The 20,780-nt window shown below is 35.4% G+C and overlaps 2 long non-coding RNA genes across 2 annotated transcripts in view; both read right to left on the bottom strand.

Annotated features, from left to right (window-relative positions):
• The window catches only part of LOC115838217, a 1,373,476-nt gene that overhangs the window by 17,880 nt on the left and 1,334,816 nt on the right, over positions 1-20,780 (bottom strand). The gene's annotated exons all lie outside the window — the stretch shown is intronic.
• Positions 41-19,275, bottom strand: LOC115838218. The gene is made up of 3 exons (XR_004033235.1): positions 19,258-19,275; positions 16,792-16,845; positions 41-605 (listed from the first exon to the last, which is right to left on the bottom strand). It is a non-coding gene; the product is annotated as an uncharacterized LOC115838218 (long non-coding RNA).

The raw sequence follows: 20,780 nt of genomic DNA, 5'->3' as shown, positions 1-20,780 counted from the left end.
ATAGCTTCATACACAAATTCATATATAGCACCACAAGGTAAACAATGCACAATATCACATACACTTCAGAATTGCAGGGAAGTTTCTAGTTAGCTATAAAGAAGCTTTACTTTTGTATTTTTCTTGGTATTGTTCTGAGTACTTACAATTTTTAAAAAGAGAGAAATAATATACATCTAGGAGTTTTTTTTTTTGCAGTTCCTGAACACATATAAGGAAGAAGGTCATTATATAGGGTAATAATAGACAGAATGATGGAAAGACATCCAGGTGGTTTAGCCAGTTGAGGGGAGAGGAGTCATGATTTCTCCTGAGATCTCGAGTTAGTAGAGAGAGGCCTGTAGCATAAGACAGGAACAACTTTGGTGATGTTTTCAAAAGTTTCATTTCTCATGTTAGGGAGGTGCTTCTGACGCTTCTCACTGAATCTTCTGGTTTCTGTTAGAACAGCAAATCAGTCTAATTTTGGGACTCAGCTTTAGGAATCCTATTCCCATACCAGATTTATTTAGTAATAAAGTCAATATTTGTTTTTCCATCTGCCTACTCCCTTGTCTCTCTTCTGCTTCCAAACTTGGAAAGGAAAACAAACAAAAAGATTCACACTGCAAAATAGAATTTTACTAAAAATATACTTTTTTTCTGAAAGTATAAACAGAAAGCCAAGTATACAAGGTGGCAGAAAACACTTTGAAAAACAATAAACCTGTGCACCAATATGTGGCTGTCTTTACTCATTCAAAGCTACTCTTGCATAATCTGTTTACTGCTCAGTAATCAGCTTGATGCTTTAGTGAGTACAAATTAATACTAGTTGTTATTACCTGAAGAGAAACCTCAACTTACTTCTCCATGACAGTTCTTTGTTTTATTTTTCTGTTTAGCACGGCCATCCTCCCAGCATCTAACCCATCTTTCATAACTTATATTAAATATCCTAGTATTAGACCAGGTGTGGTGGCTCACGCCTGTAATCCCAGCACTTTGGGAAGCCCAGGTGGGTGGATCAGGAGTTCAAGACCAGCCTGGCCAACATGGTAAAACCCCGTCTCTACTAAAAATACAAAAATTAGCTGGGCATGGTGGTGGGCGCCTGTAATCCCAGCTACTCTGGAGACTGAGGCAGGAGAATTGCTTGAACCCGGGAGGAGGCAGAGGTTGCAGTGAGCCGAGATCACACCACTGCACTTCAGCTTGGGCCACAGAGGAAGACTCTTATCTCAAAAAAAAAACAAAAAAAAAAAACAAAAAAAAAACAACAACCTAGTATTTCTAAGTACTTTTCTTATCCTCACCCTTCAGCTGAAGATGCATTGTTTTCTATAAAAACCTCATAAAACTTTGTTACTTTTCTCCTATTCAATTTTGTATTGTTTTTATTTGTTTTAAAATATTTTTCTAGTAAAATATTAATGTCTTGAGGGAATAAACTGAACCCTACTTAGCTTTAAAATGTGGCTGGGTGCAGTAGCTCATGCCTGTAATCCCAGAAGTTTGGGAAGCCAAGGCAAGAGGATCAGTTGAGGCCAGAAGTTTGAAACTAGTCTGAGCAAAGTAGCAAGACCCAGTCTCTACAGTAAAAAAAAACTAAAAAACTGTAGCTGCACATGGTAGCATGTGCCTGTGGTCCCAGCTATTTGGGAGGCTGAGGCAAGAGGATTGCTTGAGCCCAGGAATTCCAGGCTGGAATGAAATGTGGAGACTTGCTGATGATGAGGACATAGATGAGGTTATTTTGGGGCCCAGAGGCCGGGAAAGGGGCACTCTCACTATTTCTGTATGGACCAAAGAGTATCTCTTGAGTCAGTGAGTACTGATGGTATCACAGCAGTATGTGAAAAGTCAACATTTTTTAAACTTTGGGAAGAAATCAGAAAAGAGTTTTAAGGCAGTATAATGCTCCTCTAGAGAAGAGGCAGCTGTGAGTAGTAAGGTGGGTACTCATAACAGGACAGGCGAAGAGCTGCAGCATCCAGCTGGAGCAGCCTCGTTTTGTGTAGGCACAAGGTTGGCACTCAATGAGTCCTTCTGCTTATTCTAGTGCAAGAAAGGGAAAAGGAACAAGAAATACCTTGAAACACTACTCCACAGCATTATATTTTTCAATTTAGTTTCTGTATTTGATTTCCATAACACACTAGAAGTCACTTTACCACACCTTGAGTAAAGCAAGGTTTCTCAGTTTGTAGTCTGTGTATGACCATGCAGTGTGATTTACCATGATTTGCCTTATAAATGTTAATATCTCTCCCTTGACTTTGAAAAATGACTCAGTTCAAACAATAAATTGTGTGGTCACCCCTCCATGAACCATCTGTATCATATTCTAGATGAACTAAATCAGAATACATGTGGCTGGTGCTAAGGGCCCGGGACCTGCATTCAGCAGAACCATGCAGCCAATCTCTATGTAAAGAAGGAATTCTTTAGCTCTAGACTGTCTAAATTCAAAGCACGTATGAATTGTATTACAAAACACTAACTTTTTGAAAGATATCTATATTTGTTTTGGTATTGAATTTCAAAATCTGTAAATTGATGTTTTTACATTGTTTACATTTATGTTTTCAAACAGTAATCTAAAGCCTCATATATAAGATTTGGCCTGTTTTGGACTAAAGACTAGATGTCCTCCTATATGGGCAAAGAAATCATTTTAAACAGTTTGGGCATATTAATTTTTCTATAATAACTCATCAGGCATGTGTGTAAAAGAGACCAAGTTATGACTATATGAACAGGTGAATACTATTAGACACATTTTAATTTCATTTTAATTGCATAAACAGAAAAAAAAACGGAAGAATAGGGGTGAGATGTTGATCTTTTGTTCCTCCATTAGTTGTATTTTATCCCCAGTGAAATGAAATTCCTTTGAACTTTTGATTTCCTAAAATAGGGTACTGAAACAAGTAAAAGCAAAATATTTTATGCAGCAGGTGTAACTTCTAAAATTAAAACCTAGTACAATCTGTAAATTTAAAAAATATTCATCGAGAAAAGGCAAACATTCTCTCTTCAGAATAATTTTGAACATGGTCTTGGCCTTCCATCATTCAACTTTCTAGTGCTTTGCTAGCATATGTTTTCTGGTTTTGTTTCCTCTTTCCTCTCCCTTTTCTTGACATGATCCAAAATTTACAGAGCTTCAGATTTTTCAGTATCCAAGTTGGGCTAATTATCATGGTTCAGCATATGGTGTGTTCCAAATGGTATGTAACTGAAGCTGTGTTAATATTTTTTCAGACTACACGGCCAACAGAGCAGTATTTCCTTCTGCGTTTCTATTGTGAGGTCTTATCTTTGGGGTGCTGGATGGGAGGTATGGGACTAGCAGCAGAGGAAAATTCTTTCTTTTCCTGTGGGGTACAAATAGGGAATTCATGGCTCTAAAGAGCGCAGATGGCAAGGGCTATTGAATTTGCCCAGAGAGAGGCTTCACCAGCTGTCTTGTAGGAGGCACTTGGAAAACCTGCCTGACTGGGCTAACGCTACTAGATCTGCAGAGGAACTGCTCATATGAAATGCACTGGTCCTGATTCATGAGGTTAGGATGGGAATGCCTCTTCCCTGAGTATGTGTAGAAAAACCTAGAAAAGAGAAGAAGTCTGTCCCTAATGCCTTAGCAAAAGGTTCACAGATCCACTAAATGAATAATTACTTAATTAATTCCAAAGAAAAACCAACAGACAACTATAACCATAGGTGTAGCCTCCATTTGGTACCACAAGACATGACACTGAAGAATCTGATCTCTATACCTGCTGATGAAATACATAACCAAGAGCAGATTTAAATACATTATATAATCCTAACAAGCTTCAGCCATGTGAAGCATACAGATCAAGATGAACAACTAGGACAGGTTACACCTATGGAGCTTAAACAATAAAAGTGAAAAACAAAAATTTTAACCAAAAAAAAATGAAATGTCAAAGTGATACAATAAGAACACAAAAATTAATTTATAGATCTAAATATATGACTTTCAAATATAAACATTTAACAAATGAGGACGGAAAAAAAACATTGCTGAGGACAAATTAAAATTCTAGCATATCACATGAAGAAAACTTTTACCTTATAGCAGAGGTCTGAAAAAAGAAAATAATTTCACAAATGAAAACTTATGAATAAATCAAGGAAACCAGTAATGTAAATAATAAAAATTCCAGACAGAAGGGAATATAAATAGTATATTTTTAACTTGAAAAGTAATTTGAGGTTCAAACTTCAGTATAGAAATGGTTTACTGAATCTAAACAGTACTGAAATTTACTGAATCTAAATAGCACTGCAACTAAACAGTACTGATCTAAACAGTACTGGTCTCCATATCCTAGAGAAACTTTTGGGCCCCAAGAATAAAAAAAAAATTAGATAAGATTACTTACAGAAAGAACGCATTATATGCAAAGAAGCAAGAATCCAGAAAAAAAATTACATTTCTCATGTGCAGCACTGCAAGCTTGAAAATGATAAAATAATAAATAAAGACTGCTTAAAGAAAATAAATGAATTTTAAAATATTCTGTACAGGTTAAAACGTGTCATTCTTTGTTGAGGGGAAACCATAGAAGACAAGAATGCACTGTGAATGTACTCTAAGAAAAGGTACACAAATTCATACTATAAAATATATTCTAATTTGTAGTCAATAATAAATATACTCAATTTTAATTTAATTATACATAGTGAAATATAAATGTATGATGAAAATATGACTTAGAAATTTTTATGTCTTTATAAGATTATTTGAAACAGATGAAACGTTTTGTAACTGGAACCAAATAACTAAATTATATCAAGTAAACTCAGGGTTTGGAATGGATGTACAGTTATCTTAAGTTCTCATCTTGTAGGGAACTGAGTCTGGAATCATAATGCCTTGCTTTAGAGTGAGAGTGGTATACAGTCATAATTTAATGTTGGTACATTAATACAGAAATATAATTTAATTATAACTTTGGGGAAAAGGAGAAAATCATCACCAGACTGAATAGACAGCTAAATTAACAAGAATTTGTAAGAAAACAAACATAATCATGATAAAGCTAAAAAAGGACAAAATTGGCAAATAAGAAGCAATAAATCCAAGTGAGAAAGCCTCAATTTTAACCATAAATTAAAAGGAACAAATGTAAGTGTATGTCTTTTCATTAATTATTAGCTGCCTTAAATTTCATATCCTGAGAATGTCAGGATTGATTTAGAAGTAGACTCTGACTAGACCAGCTGTCCTCAAACTTCACATAAGCCAGGTAATTCAGCAGAAAATATAGTGCAAAAAATGTGTAATGTTACTATGTTGCAGCAAAAATATCTTCTAATCATATGAATCCTTAAATACTTAAATAAGCCTACCTCACTACCTCAAATAAAAGGCTGTAAGCACGTGCTTCTCTGTGCCTCTAATTCCTTGAATCCCAGTTTAGATATAGGCAGCATAGACACTGAGCTTTGGCCATGACTTTGAGAGCAATAAAGAATGTACCAGGAAGTTAATCCCATGTGCACCGCTGTCCAGGAATATTCTCATGTGTGCATAATATTAGGTTGTATTCTTGCTGGTTTGCAGGTAAACTTGGTAATATCCAATATTTTATTACTATTAATTTAAAACCAGCCTTTGTGGCTTGGCCTACATGGAATTGCATTTCTATCCCCTTCTCATATGACACAAATAATATTGTTGTCAAATCATAACAAATTATAACAAATTATTTTGTTGTCTTATGAAGTTCATGTTTGTTTGAATTTTCTCAAATATTCACCAAATATTTGCTCACCATCATTTCTTCATCCCACTCCTTTTATTGTGTTCAAGGTCCCTTTCCATCTTCCTGAAACACGGTGTGTTAATCAGCAATTTCTCCAATAACTTCAATGTCCTACAACAATATTTACTTTTCTAATTCCTGAACCTGGGTCAATCGGGGCATCTTTGCTTCAGAGTGTGAATGAGATGGGCTTTACTCTGTTTCTCGTCAAGTATGTTCCATATGTATCATTACTGGGCCCAGGTTAAAGGAGGAGAAAACCTGGAGCTTATATTCCTCATGGTGTTAGCAGGAGCATGAGAGGCAAGCCAAATCACACAAGAACATTTAAAACCTCTGCTTGCATTATGTCACTTGTCATTGGCCAAAGCTAGTCACATGGGTAACCTCGAAGTTCCTGGACATGGAAGCATATCTCACCTGTAGTGGAGGAAACTGCAATATAATTTGATAACAGAGAGAGGTTGAAGCATTAATAATAATATGCTTACCATGCACATTTAGGATTGTAATAACGTTTTAGGAGTAGGAAACTGGCCTATGTCTAAAATTGTTTTTGGAGTTTTCAATATTATACAGCTATAGAACTACAGGGTAACAGATACTTTTCTTCAGGATATTCATTTTATTTTATTCTCTTCTTTTTCTTTTCCTCTTCCCTCCCCCCACAAGCCCTCCTCACCCCTCCTCTTCCCTCCCCTTCCTTTACATCTCTTCATCACTTCCGTCCTTCTTTCTTTCCTTTTTCCTTCCTTCCTTCTCTTTCCTTTTTTTGTTTCTTTCCAGGCTTCTACTGTTTTTTTTGAGAAATTAAATGACATTCAATTTGTTCTTGTATAAGTAAACATTCCCTTCTCTTTAATTGCTATGAGTCTTTTGTGTGTTTTTAAATTGTATTATGCAGTTTTATTATAGTATCCATGTGTGGATTTGTTTAACTTCTTGACTCTCACTGTGTTTTTTGATTCTGAAGATTAGTGTCTTTATCAACTTTTGAAAAAAAATCAAAGTCACTATCTTTTCAAATATTGCCTCTTTTATTTTTGGCTCCTTCTATTATAACCACTTAAAACCCTTTTTAATTAAATATTTAGAACTTTTCATTTCTGTAATTTCCTCAGATCTATCATCCTGACATCACAATTTTCTATTTTCTCTTTGACTTACTCATTGATAACACATATATGCTATTTTTCAGAATAAATCATATCACAAGATATGTGAGAGGCCTAGTGTTTCACAGTACCTAGTTTGATGTCTTATTTAATGTATTTAAATAATTTAACATACTCAATTAATGTGCTCCTTCATTTGTTAAGGATCAGTTCATGTTTGGGGGTTTCTAATTCTTCTACGTGTGTCTTTTTTCTCTTGTTCCAGGTAGATTTTTTCTCGGTGAATGGGTTTGTAATTTTTAAAGTACACATTCAACTTTTGAGCGGCCTCATATCTATTTAATTCTTTGTGACTTGGGTGAGAACTGCTCATCCAAAATAGCATGAGATTTGCTTCTGCCAGGGCCCTTGGAGTTTTACCACCCTTTTAAAGGTAGCATCTTGGAAAGGGAAGAACTTGACTATTCCTCCAGAGTAATGCAATCTCCATGTTAGTGCAGGACTCAGAACCTGATTTTTTAAATTGCACAGGAGAATTTCATTCTTCTTTTTTGAGACCTGGAAGAAATGAAAAGAGTAGTACCTGCTTATCCAGAGCTTTGCTTTCTGTTTTAGACACCTGCAGTTAACCAGTCTAAAATTATTAAATGAAAAATTCTGGAAACAAACAATTCATAAGTTTTAAAATGTGTGCTATTCTGAGTAACATCATGAACTCTCATGCCATTCTGCTCTGTCCTACCCAGGACATGAATCATCCCTTTGTCCAACATATTCATGCTGTAGACACTACCCACTTTTTATGCATCAACATTGTCTCTTCTTGACATCCAACCACTGATGTTGTCATTGCTAGATGATCCAGAATAACCCAGAGCAGATGACCCTCTTTCCAACATATTATCAGAAGGTCAGTAGTCACCTAACTCTGTGTCACAGTGCCTATGCATTTCACCTGACTTCATCTCATCCCACAGGCATTTTATCATCTCACATCATCATAAGAAGAAAGGCGATCATGGTACAATAGATATTTTAAGAGAGGGTGAGATAACTCATTCACATAACTTTTATTACAGTATATTGTTATAATTCTATTTTACTATTGGTTACTTTTGTTAATCTCTTACAGTGCCTAATTTATACATTAAACTTTATCATACATGTTTAGGAAAAACATAGTATGTACAGGGTTCAGTACCACCTACAGTTTTAGGCATCCACCATGGGTGTTGAAATCCCCTGTGGTTAAGGAGAGTATACTATAGTCCAGAATTTTTCCAGTGATGCAGATTTGTTTTTAGTCTACCTATTTACTGTGAGCTCAGACCTAATAGGATCCCAAGGACATTGTTTTTCTCTCAATTCCTTACTTACAAGGACTGATTCCTCCTCTAACACCCAGATCAGTTCCGGAGTGAATTTATGTATCCACTACTATACTATTCAGTTTACATTGTTTCCAGTTAGGGTGATTGGGGATTTCTTACTTGCAAGCTCAGCAAGGTATTGAAATGATTATAACTGGATAAAGCATACTTTATCCATTATTTCTAAATGTCTGTGGCAGGATGGTTTTAAGATTAATCTTAATATACCAAATATTCAGAATTGGAAAATAGAGTGTCTTTAATGTAAAGCTATTTATACTGGCAACAAATAACATATTTTACCTCTTTTATCTACAAAATGGTATGTGTATGTATATGTGTGTGTGCACGTGTGCACACCTTCATATAGAAAAGCTTAATATAAAATAAAAAACTATATTATATCCCACATTCTGATTGTATCTAATAAAACCAGAAATATTTAACTAAGCCTTTATTTTTTAAGATGGATTAGTAGGAACACTGGGTGACAATTCTCCTCAGAAAGAAGATAAAAGTTACTGGGGAATGCACACGTTCCAAATGGAAAACTGAGGAAAGAGAGCCAGGACCTGTCAGAGTGCCTATGGGAAGAAGCTGAAGTGCAGAAAAAGAAAGCAAGAGTATGACAGTGATTGACCTCCAAGGAATGTGGAGCGCAGAAGGAAGGGAAGGTGGGGGTGCTTCTCTGCTTCCCTTACCCCTTTGACTATCTGCTAACTGCCAAACTGTTGGGGAGCCCCTCTGCCCTCATGACCCTGGGCAACACTGTCATTCGCAATTTGGGACTTCCCAGTGACAGAGAAACAGCTGACCAGTACTCATAGTTATGCCCACACTCCTCAGGCCTGCACTAAAACAGCAAACACCATATTGTTTGCGTACCACCTGTGGTGGACCTCTACTCTGCTTTGCCTTTGAGTCGTGGCATCATGAGACCCCCCTTCACACACCCAAACATACGCCACAACCTCTTCTAACTTTGGCAATCACAGGGGATCGGCAGGTTCCCGGGAAACTGCAAACTCCCAAACCTAACCTTAGGTGTGGGTCGCCCCTAAGAGAGCTGGAAACACAGCCTGACAAACCTTCCCTGGGGACAAAGGAGAGACAAGTGCACTGCCAATCACTGAAGAGGGTGGCACCGCCAGCCAAGAATGGACACAGAGGGGTCATCTCCCCCAACCAGTGCACTGTTGTGAACACAGTAGAGGTTTTCCCTGCTGGGGGCCAATGCGTGGAGAAAGTGCTTTTCGTGCTTTTTGTGGTAGTTCCACCTCCGTCGAAAGTGAGCCTGCACTGCTTGGACTTACACAAAGGGTGGAGTCCAACTCCCACTCCCTACACAGAGTGGCAGCCTCCCAGCAAAGGATGGTGGGCAAACCACAGGATTGTCCACCCTGCACTGGAGAAAGAGGCTCCAACCTGAGCCCATGTTGGTGGTAGCCAAGGAGAAACGTGTGTCCATGGGCTGAAGCTGCACTGTGGCCAGGAGCCGAAGGATAAAGTCTATTTGAACTAAAGGTCATGGGCCCTGCACCAGGGATACAATTAGGTTCCTGCCTGCTCAGGATGAGGAACTGGTGCACACCCACTAACTCTTTCCCCTGAAACTTCAGTGCACCCCAACATGATCCCGCCTTGCAACCCTTCTCCCACTGTCAGGGAGGGTGTGACCAGTGATCATCAGTCTACACAAAGGAGAGCTGGCTCTTACTCTAGAGTGCCAATTACTGGAGACTGAAGCCTGAATTGCAACGCCAAATGAAAAAAAAACCTGCTGCCAAAATGGCATAGTGTTAGTGCATGAGACAAGCTTGCTAAAACATCCCCACACTCAGCCCCTCAAGAGACAGAGTGTCAGCTTAAATGTCCAATACACCGCTACAACAAGAAGCATCTGAGAAAGCTACCACACAGAAACTATCCATAACCAAGGAACCCATACAGAGCCTTGGGCTCCCTGAAAGCACTCAGAAACAGATAAACAAAATTAAAGGATTATACACAGCATTCAACGCAGCCACACCCTGAAGAAAATAATAAATAAAAGAATCCCATCCAAATGATAATAAAATTAAAAATAAGAAGTAATAGCTCCCTCAGATAAGAATCAGTGCAAGAACTCTGGCAGTACAAAATGACAGAGTGTCTCAACACCTCTATATGAACATAACTCTCTAACAATGGTTACTAACCTAAAGCAAACTCTGAAAAGACAGATAAAGAATTCAAAATATGGATTATAAAGAAATTCAATGAGATCCAAGAAAGAGTTGAAAATCAACACAAAGAAACCAGAAAAACAATTCAGAATATGAAAGATTAGATAGATATATTTTAAACACACATATATAATATATACTTATATATATATAACTGTATAACATATATAACTGTATTAATAAATATACTTATGTATATAACATGACTGTATATATGACATATGTAGTATATAACTTCTCAAATTGAACAATTCACTAAAATAATTTCAATAAACAATTAAAAGCATTAACAATAGACTAGACCAAGGAGAAGAAAGAATTTCAGAGCTTGAATAGCATTCTTTTGAATTAACACAGTCAGACAAAAATTTTTTAAAAATTCTAAAACGAAATCTTTAAGAAATATGCAATTATGTACAGTGACAAAACCTATGACTTACTGGCATTCTTAAGAGAGAAGAATAAAACGTTAGCTGCTTGGAAAACATATTTGAGGAAATAATTCAGGAAAGTTTCTCTAATCTTGCTAGAGAAGTCAATATCTAGATACAAGAGATTCAGAAAACACATGCTAAATGCTATACAAAACAACCATCACCAACTTATATAGTCATCAGACTATCCAAAGTCAACACAAACACACACACACACACACACAAATCTTAAAGGCAGCTAGAGAAAAGAACCAAATTACCTGTCATATAAAGGTAATCCCATAAGACTAACAGCACACTTCTCAGCAGAAACCTTACAGGCCAGACGAGATTGGGGGCCTATTTTAGCCTTCTTAACACAAAACAAAGTCAACCAAGACTATTAGATAAAACAGACTTTAAACCAACAACAGTAGAAAAAGGCAAAGAAAGGCATTATATAGTGATAAAGGGAAATAAACAAGAAGATTTAACTTTCCTAAACACGTAGGCACTGATCACCAGAGCACACATATTTATAAAACAAATAGTACTAGACCTAAGAAGAGGTAGACAGCTATACAATAGCAGTGGGGGACTTAGCCCACTCACAGCAGTAGACAGATCAAGGCGGAAAACCAACAAAGAAACTCAGGACTCAAATTGGACTTTTGATCTTTTTCTTATCTGTTCATGAAAAATTCTCCAAAATTTGCCATAAGCTTGGCCATGAAGAAAATATCAATAAATTCAAAAGAAATGAAATCATATCAAGCATCTTCTCAGACCGCAGTTAAATATAATTAGATATCAATAACAAGAGGAGCCCTCAAAAACACAAAAGTCCCATGGAAACTAAAAAACTTTCTTCTGAATGACTTTTGGGCAAATAATAAATTAAAGCAGAAATTTAAAAATTGAAACAAGTGAAAATAGAGACACAATATACCCAAACTTCTGGAATACAGCAAAAGTGTATTAAGAGGAAAGTTTATAGTGCTAAATGATTACATGGAAAGCATAGAAAGATCTAAAATTAATAACATAACATCAAACCTAAAGGAACTAGAAAAATAAGAACCCAAAGCCAACAGAAAAAAAGAGAAACAAAGATTAAAATATAAATAAATGAAATTGAGATTTTAAAAAATCATACAAAGGATCGGTGAAATGAAAAGTTGGTTCTTTGAATGGATAACTGAAATTGATAGACTGTGAGCTAGATTAACCAATAAATCAAAAAAATAAGATTCAAACAAGTGCCATCAGTGTTATTTTTGATAACACAGAAATAAAAAAGATCCTCAGGAGACTACCATGAACATCTCTATGCACACAGACTAGAAAATCTAGAGGAAATGGATAAATTCCTGGAAACATACAGTCTCCCAAGATTAAACCAGGAAGAAATTGAAATCCTGAAAAGACCAATGATGAGTTATGAAATTGAATCAGTAATAAAAAATCTGTCAAGAACAACAGCAAAAAAGCCCATGATCAGATGGATTCGTAGCCAAATTCTACTAGATGTACAAAGATGATCTGGTACTAATCTTACTGAAAATATTACAAAAAATTAAAGATAAGGGATTCCTCTCCAATTCATTCCTTAAGACCAATATCATCCTGATATAAAAATCTGGCAAGAACACAACAGGAAACTACAGGCCAATACCCCTGATGAACATAGATGCAAAAATCTTCAACAAAATACTAGCAAACAGGATCCAGCAGCACATCAAAAATATAATCCATTCCAATCAATTGAAGGACTTCATTGCAGGGATGCAAGAATCGTTCAATATATGGAAATAAATGTGATTTGCCACATAAACATAATTAAAAACAAAAACCATATGATTACTTCGATAGAGGCAAAAAAATCTTTTGATAAAACACAACATCCCATCATGATAAAAACCCTCAACAAACTAGGCATCAAAGAAACATACCTAAAAATAATAAGAGCTCTATATGTCAAACCCACAGCCAACATCACACTTAATGGCGAAAAGTTTAAAGAATTCTTCCTAAGAACTGGAATAAGATGAGGATGTCCACTCTCACCACTCCTATTCAGCATAGTACTGAAAGCCCTAGCCGGGTCAGTTAAGCAAAATAAAGAAATACAAAGCATCCAAATAGAAAAAGGAGAAGTCAAATACCTCTGTTTGCTGATGACATGGCCATATACTTAGTAAACACAAAGATTCCTCCAAAAGACTCTTAGACCTGATAAATGACTTCAGTAGAATTTCATGATACAATATTAATGCACAAAAATCACTTGCATTTCTGTATAGCAACAATGCTCAAGCTGAGAGCCAAATTAAGAACTCAGTCTCATTTATAATTGCCACACATGCAAATAAAATAGCTAGGAATATATTTAACCAAGGAGGTGAAAGACGTTTACAAGGAAAATTACAAAACACCAATTAAATAAGTTGCAGATGACACAAACAAATGGAAGTATATTCCATGTTCATGGAAAGGAAGAATCAATATCATTAAAACGACTATACTGCTGAAGCAATCTAAAGATTCAATACTAAAGATTCTTATCAAATTCCTATGATCATTTTTCACAGAATTAGAAAAATAAATTCTAAATTTAATGTGGAATAAAATAACCCTGAAATAAGCAAAGTAATTTTCAGCAATAGAACAGAGCTGGAGATATCATATTACCCAAACTCAAATTATAATACAAAGCTATAGTAATCAAAATAGCCTGGTACTGGTACAAAAATAGACACATATATCAATGGAACAGAATTGAGAATCCAGAAATAATGCCACACATTTACAACTAACTGATTTCTGAAAAAGTCAACAAAAATAAACAGTGAGGAAAGAACACCCTAATCAATAATTGGTGTTAGGAAAACTGGCTAACCCACATGCAGAAGAATGAAACTGGACCTCTCCCTCTCACCATGTGCAAAAATTAACTCAAGATGAATTAAAGATTTAAATGTAAGACCTGTAGTTATAAAAATCCTAGAACAAAACCTAGGAAAAACTCTTCTGAATATTAGCCTATGCAAAGAATTTATGACTAAGACCACAAAAGCAAATGCAACAAGACCAAAGACAAGTGGGACTTAGTTAAACTAAAGAGCTTCTGCACAGCAAGAGAAACAATCAACAGAATAAATAGACAACATATAGAATGGGAGAACATTTTTGCAAATGCATTCAACAAAGGACTAATATCCAGAATCTAAAAGTATAGCCTTGAAAAAAATATTTTTAAGTAAAAAAATTAAAGGGTAAATAGTTTACTTATATAAAAATTCTACATATTTAAAAGAAACTTCCTAGTAGAAACTTAGCAAAAGGTCCAGTCAAGACAATAAAGGGTGAAAATGAGTCATCAATAGATACTTTATAAATTTGCTCAGGCTTCCTAGCACTGAAGGAAATGAAAATAAACCGAACTAGGTACTATTTTTTTTTCTCATCAGTTCAAATACATTTCAAAACAAAAATTAAGTTCACTACTGGTGTGCATACAAGCACTTTCGTACATTGCTGATGGTAGTAAGTACCTGAGGGAAACGAAAGTAGTAGCAACTTGGTACTTTTAAAAATACACATATTCTTCACCATGTACTCCTACTTTATTTAAACTATCCTATGTTGAAAACACTAAGATATAATGCTTACAATGTAAGTTATTCGGGTGATGGATACCCTAAAAGCCCAGACTTGACCATTATGCGTGTATCAGAATTGCATGTGTACTCCATAAATTTAAACAAATAAATAATAACACACTAAGATATAAGTAGCCACATACAGGGAGTTGGTTATTGCACCATTACTTATATTTGTTAAATCTGAAATAAACACTTCCATTAACATGAACATAGTTATATAATTAATGGTATACAATTGGTTTTTTGTCAGTTAAAATAGTTATTTCTGGTAGAAACATTTTCTAGAAAAATAAAATGGCTATTTGTTGTTAGACTAGAGGCAGAGAGAAAGAACAGTCTTGTTAAAGGTCTCTAGATCCTCACAATAGAATTTTACGCAACTATTAAAAGGAGAATATATGCGTCTTTTCCTAGAGGATGCTCATGACAAATCATTAAATTAAAAAATAGAATTACACTTTCTTAAAACATGTATATATATTTGTGTGCAATGTGTGCACATACATATTTCCACATTCTCAAAGATTTTCTATATCTAATTTTTGCCCTGTATTAATTATGTAAGCAATTAAGCTTCCAATTAGCTGGCCTAATATAAGAGGTAGATATGAGCTATTGGAGAGGAATGTAAAATAGAGGATGAAGAAAAGCAATCTATGATAAAATAATGCCAAATCCCTCAATGTAAGGGCATTCTAATAGAGAAAATCATCAGGTAACTCAAAGACAGAACAGAGGGCTTTTGATTATCTAAGTTGTCTTGTTAATTACAGTTAGTCTAAAATTCCCTTTGGCTGTTACAAAAAAGATTAAAATTCTTTTTTTTTTTTTGAGACAGAGTCTTGCTCTGTTACCCAGGCTGGAGTGCAGTGGTGCGATCTCAGCTCACTGCAGCCTCTGCCTCCCAGGTTCAGGTGATTCTCATGTCTCAGCCTCCTGAGTAGCTGGATTACAGGTGTGCACCACAACACCCAGCTAATTTTTGTATTTTTAGTAAAGACAGGGTTTCACTATGTTGGTTAGGCTGTTCTCGAACTCCTGACCTCATGATCCACCAGCCTCAGCCTCCCAAAGTGCTGGGATTACAGGCATGAGCCACCGTGCTCGGCCCACATTTCTTTTTCTAAGAAAGCATAATACAAAATCTATAATATTTGGTGAGTTTCTTATGATCTCATAGTGATAGGGCTTATGTTTGTAAACATCAATTTTTATAGGCTGTTACAGCTATAGATATAAGTGTGAAGGAACTTGGATTAAATGCAACTGAACCCTATATGCCATAACTGAGGTTACCTTGGGTCTTGAATTTTTTGCAGTCCAGAGAGTTAAAGGCTCTCACAGTGTTGGATGGTTGTCAATAGAGTTACATATCACAATAACTAGAAAACTTAAAAAAAAATCTAAATATTCAGGCCTTGATCTCTTTTTCCTGAATTAGATACACTTAGATATGTGGAACTCTGGTGGTATGTTTTTCCAAACTCTTCTGTGAGGTGTGCTTCATTTATTAAGAGCAGCTAATCTTTTCAATTACTTCCAATTTATAGAAAATTCCATCTTAAATGTACTGAAAATGAGGCAAAGACATTTTTTTGATTTCTAATCTGTTTAATCTAATCTAATAATTTATTCTTGGTATTTTGCTTTTATTTGAAATTTTAGGTACCTCGATTCTCAGTTTTATGAGTCAATAAGTTAAGTGTTGTTTCCTACCTCGGTGCATTTTCAGTGATGTGGCATCGCACCTCCAGGTGAAGTTTAAACATTCCCATCCTACATCTTCAGCTTCAACTTGAACAACCATCTCCCCTGTTTGAGGTTCCCACTATTAGCTGTTTAATCTCTTTCTCTTTCCCCTCTGAGGCATTGTTCAGAATGCTGTATAATCCCTCCCTCAATTCTCACACACCCCACTTTTTATAACTAATTCCTGCTCATGCTTCAGATCTCTATTGAATGTTGCTTCCTAAAGGAAGTCTTCCCTGTCCTCTAGGTCTAGGTATGTCCTCCTGCTTCCCATAGCAATTTCATTTTCTCTTCATCATATTACACTTCACTGACACAGAAATACATAAATTTGAGTGCTTATTATACAGTGACCAATCAGACTATTTTTTTATGTACCAGTGGTTTCTACTTCTCAATCAATCAATAAAAATCAGTAAAATATTTATGAATACTTTTTCACTATTATAGTGATATCTTAGGATGCTCTCTCACCTTAGCAGATTATGTAACTTGACATGTATTTTAGAGGCAGGTAGCTATATTTCTCTAGGAGAGAAAAGTAAAACTTAGTATGGAATTTTTTTTTTTACTTGAAATCTAATACATGTTTTATCCATAGAGTTAATCATAATTCCTGGGATATAACAAAGTCAGCAGCGGCAGCAGACTTACCTGCATCATGTGCCCACACCCAGCTCATGGCCCTAATCTACCTTTCTAAAATTCTATAGCAATATCTCACCATGTATTCTTTAGGCCCCTACTCATTTGGACTAATTTTTGGGGCCCAAACATACCTTTCACTTTTTTTCCTTTCAAACGTGTACTCATGCAAATCCATCTGGAATCTGTCTTCCCAGAACCTCCTCAACACCTTCCAGACCTAATTGCCTTCCTCTACCTAGGCCTATTTGGGTTTGTTAATGCCAAGGACAGTACCAGGCCCTTATTCAACTCTTTATATATCTCAGCACACAATAGATCAGTAGAAATGTAGAAAATCGAACCCTCTAAGTTACATTCCAGAAAAGTAGCATTCATAATGTTTTTTTTTCTGATTGTTTGCAATTTGCTAAATCAACAAAGTACTTTGTGTCTCTCCTTTTACTCCTATGTGCTAAACTAGAATTTTCTTGGCTTTTCCTTACCTCTCCACAGCCTGACATAGCCTATCACAGTATCTTGCAAATAATAGTATTTCATTATGTAATTAAATGCAAATATTTTGATAAAGAAATATATTGCTCTTTGGTAAATGATCCTTCCTTTCCTTGTGTATGGAATAAATTACTATATTTATGGAAAGTGTGAGAGCAATATGAATTCTGTTTAGCAAACCATGATTTCTTCCAGAGTACGAAAGCCTGTTGGGGCCTACAGAGTTAATGTTTCTAAATAAGAATCAATTTCCTAGTTATTCAAAAGAGATGCAAGAAAAAATATTAGTACAATGACAGACCTGAGTGGAAAAATCTAAAGTAAGTATAATTCAGTTTGAACAGTTATTTTGTGCCTAAAGTTTTTTAAAAGTCAAGAATTGCCATGAGATTCTTTAAAAATATAGATAGTACCCACACACTTTTTTTAAATTGTAGATTGTGACTGGGTACAGTGGCTCATGCCTGTAATCCCAATGCTTTGGGAGGCTGAAGCAGGAAGATCAGTTGAGGCCAGGAGTTCAAAACCAGCCTGGATCACATAGCAAGACCCCATCTCTACAAAAGAAAACACACACACACACACACACACACACACAGAGTAGATACTTGTATTTGCATCTCGGCAAAGACTTTTAAAACAGCTCAGAAAATTATCCTACTAACCAATATATCCTTTTTCTGAAGAACAGACAAGTAAAAATTGTAATAGTAATTAAACGATCTTAAGAAAATGAACATAAATGGCACCCAGAAATATTAAAGATTAAACAAACATAGTTTCCAATTGCAGAATTATGACTTCTTGGCTGAGTCTACATGAAACCAAAAATACTTGTTTAAATGTGAAAAAAAAATTCAACTGATTATCTAAGTACATTATTCTCAAGATGCTATAAGACTGGTTTAGTTTTGGTTGAAATTACCTTTTTTGATATTATGTAAACAGGGTAAATGACATACAAACACACATAAATAAATTTTTTCAAGTTAAAATTAAAGGTGGGAAGGCATATAGTGTCAGATGATGATGACTGAGATTCAGAGATAAAAATATATGATACTAGGCAAATAGGAAGAAACTTAAAATGAGTAGTGTATGGTAAATGCAAAGTACATTGACAATAAAGGAGGAGGCAGACAATTTCATAGATTATTACATAAAAGAACATATAAGAACATATCATGAAGTTGTATTGACTTGTCAAAGCAAATGTTATGAACAATATAGTTATTTGATTTCCCTAATACTTGAAATGTTTAACATTATAACCCACATTTCCTCTTCATAATGGTCAATTATTTAGGAGCTTATATTGACCTAGATGGATTTTCTTTGGTGTTTTGTTTTGTTTTGTTTTGTTTTGTTTTGTTTTGTTTTGTTTGAGACAGAGTCTCGCCCTGTCACCCAGGTTGGAGTGCAACGGTGTGATCTCAGCTCACTGCAACCTGCAACCTCCACCTCCCGGGTTCAAGAGATTCTCCTGCCTCAGCCTCCCTAGTGGCTGGGATTACAGGCATGCACCACCATGCCTGGCGAATTTTTTTTTTTATCTTTAGTAGAGACAGGGTTTCACCATGTTGGCCAGGCTGGTCTCAAACTCCTGACCTTGTGATCCAACCGCCTCAGCCTCCCAAAGTGCTGGGATTACAGGAGTGAGCCACCGCACCCAGCCCCAAATGGATTTTCTGATATTCTACTTTCATGCCTTCTCTGAGTGGTATTCTAAATCTTTTGTGCCTAATGGTCTGAAATTATTTTTACTACTTCATTTTTTAAAGATTAGAAAAGAATACCTACAACATGGTTACAAATCAGTATGTCCTTGGGAATGATGCAAAATTGATAAGCAGAAGTCTGAAGTAAACAACACTGCTCTTAGACGTGCTACATTCTCTTTGTTTATGACCTTTACGGAAAATGGCCACTGATTCTACTGTCAATGCTTTCAACCATATTAAGTTGATTGGTAGAAAAAGAAATCCTGGTTTTTGAATTTTCAAAAAAAAATTCTTATTGGAGATATAATATGATATTTTTAACCAAAGCGCTAGGAAGTAGGTATAAAATAAAGTCAAGGCTCAGAGGCAAAGAAACCTGAGGTCAAGGCACATATTAATCTTTTACTAGCTTCATGACTGGGAAAATTAATAACTTCTTAATCTTCAGTTTTATTTTTGATAAAATATCACTAACAATCCTTGCTTTACAGTGATATTATGATTAAGATAATGCATATTAGAGAATAAAATTGTGTCTGACACATGGCAGCTAATTAAAAAACAGTGTTTTTTAGTAATGTTAATAATAGATATTATTTCAAGAAGTGTTTAGTGAGTTTTATCTTATGTAACAAGGACTGGTAGAAACTGCCTGGGATCTTGCATTCAAAACAATACTGACATTATGTCTACCCTCAGAGACTCACCAGGGTCCATAAAGGGTATGGCAACACGCATATAATACATGTTTTATTTTTGTTAAAAAAGTTGTTTGGCTTGCCCAAGGTGACACAGCACCATCATAATTAGAATTTAGTTCTCCTGGCTTTGGATTTTGTAGAAGTTCAGGATGGAATGTTATTTTTGTTGAGACAAATAGTTTATCAATGTAAGTGGAAATGATGGACATATAAGAAGCAATTGGTATTGTATATCTGAAGATAGGTGAGTACATGTGACTATCAGTCAGACCTGAAATAAGACAGTCTATCTACTACAGATGGAGTTTAAAATCTATTAGAGCAAATAACATTGCTATAAATCTTTGTAAAGACAAGACATTGTTATAGTTATGTATTTCTACAGATACCAATTTCAAAAAATATTTGAAGCAATGTGTTTAAGTCAAGGAAACTGGCCAGACCCTGAAATAATTTCACATGTTGTAGTTGAACTCTGATGTGCATAAGAGTAAAATAAATACATTATCCTGTTTTTTCTTCTAACTTTAGTTTTGCAATTGGACTGGTTCATTCTTAGCATCTGTAGGCTAACTTAGAATTTTTTCAAAAGCAGAAATTTGATTCATAAAGGCTGAGGCTTACAGTTATATCTTTAATCATCCGTGGAATGTCACACCGTTAGAGGCCTGAGGCGATGCAATATTAATTCAGCAAATACTTATTTTGTGTCCGCCTGTGTGCTAGGCAGAGTTCTGTGTACATGGAATATAGTAATGAACAAAATTGAGAAAGTACGTCACTGTGGAGCTCATATTTTGGAGTAAGGGCAGATAATGAAATTACATATAATAGAGAAATTTAATATATATTAAATATAATAATTTATATATAATTAGATAATTTAATGAAATTGAGTATA

This window comes from Nomascus leucogenys, chromosome 14, assembly GCF_006542625.1.
Source record: "Nomascus leucogenys isolate Asia chromosome 14, Asia_NLE_v1, whole genome shotgun sequence".
Lineage (NCBI taxonomy): Eukaryota > Metazoa > Chordata > Mammalia > Primates > Hylobatidae > Nomascus > Nomascus leucogenys.
The sequence above is the reverse complement of the archived record's forward strand: the minus strand, read 5'-3'. Positions and strand labels throughout refer to the sequence as shown.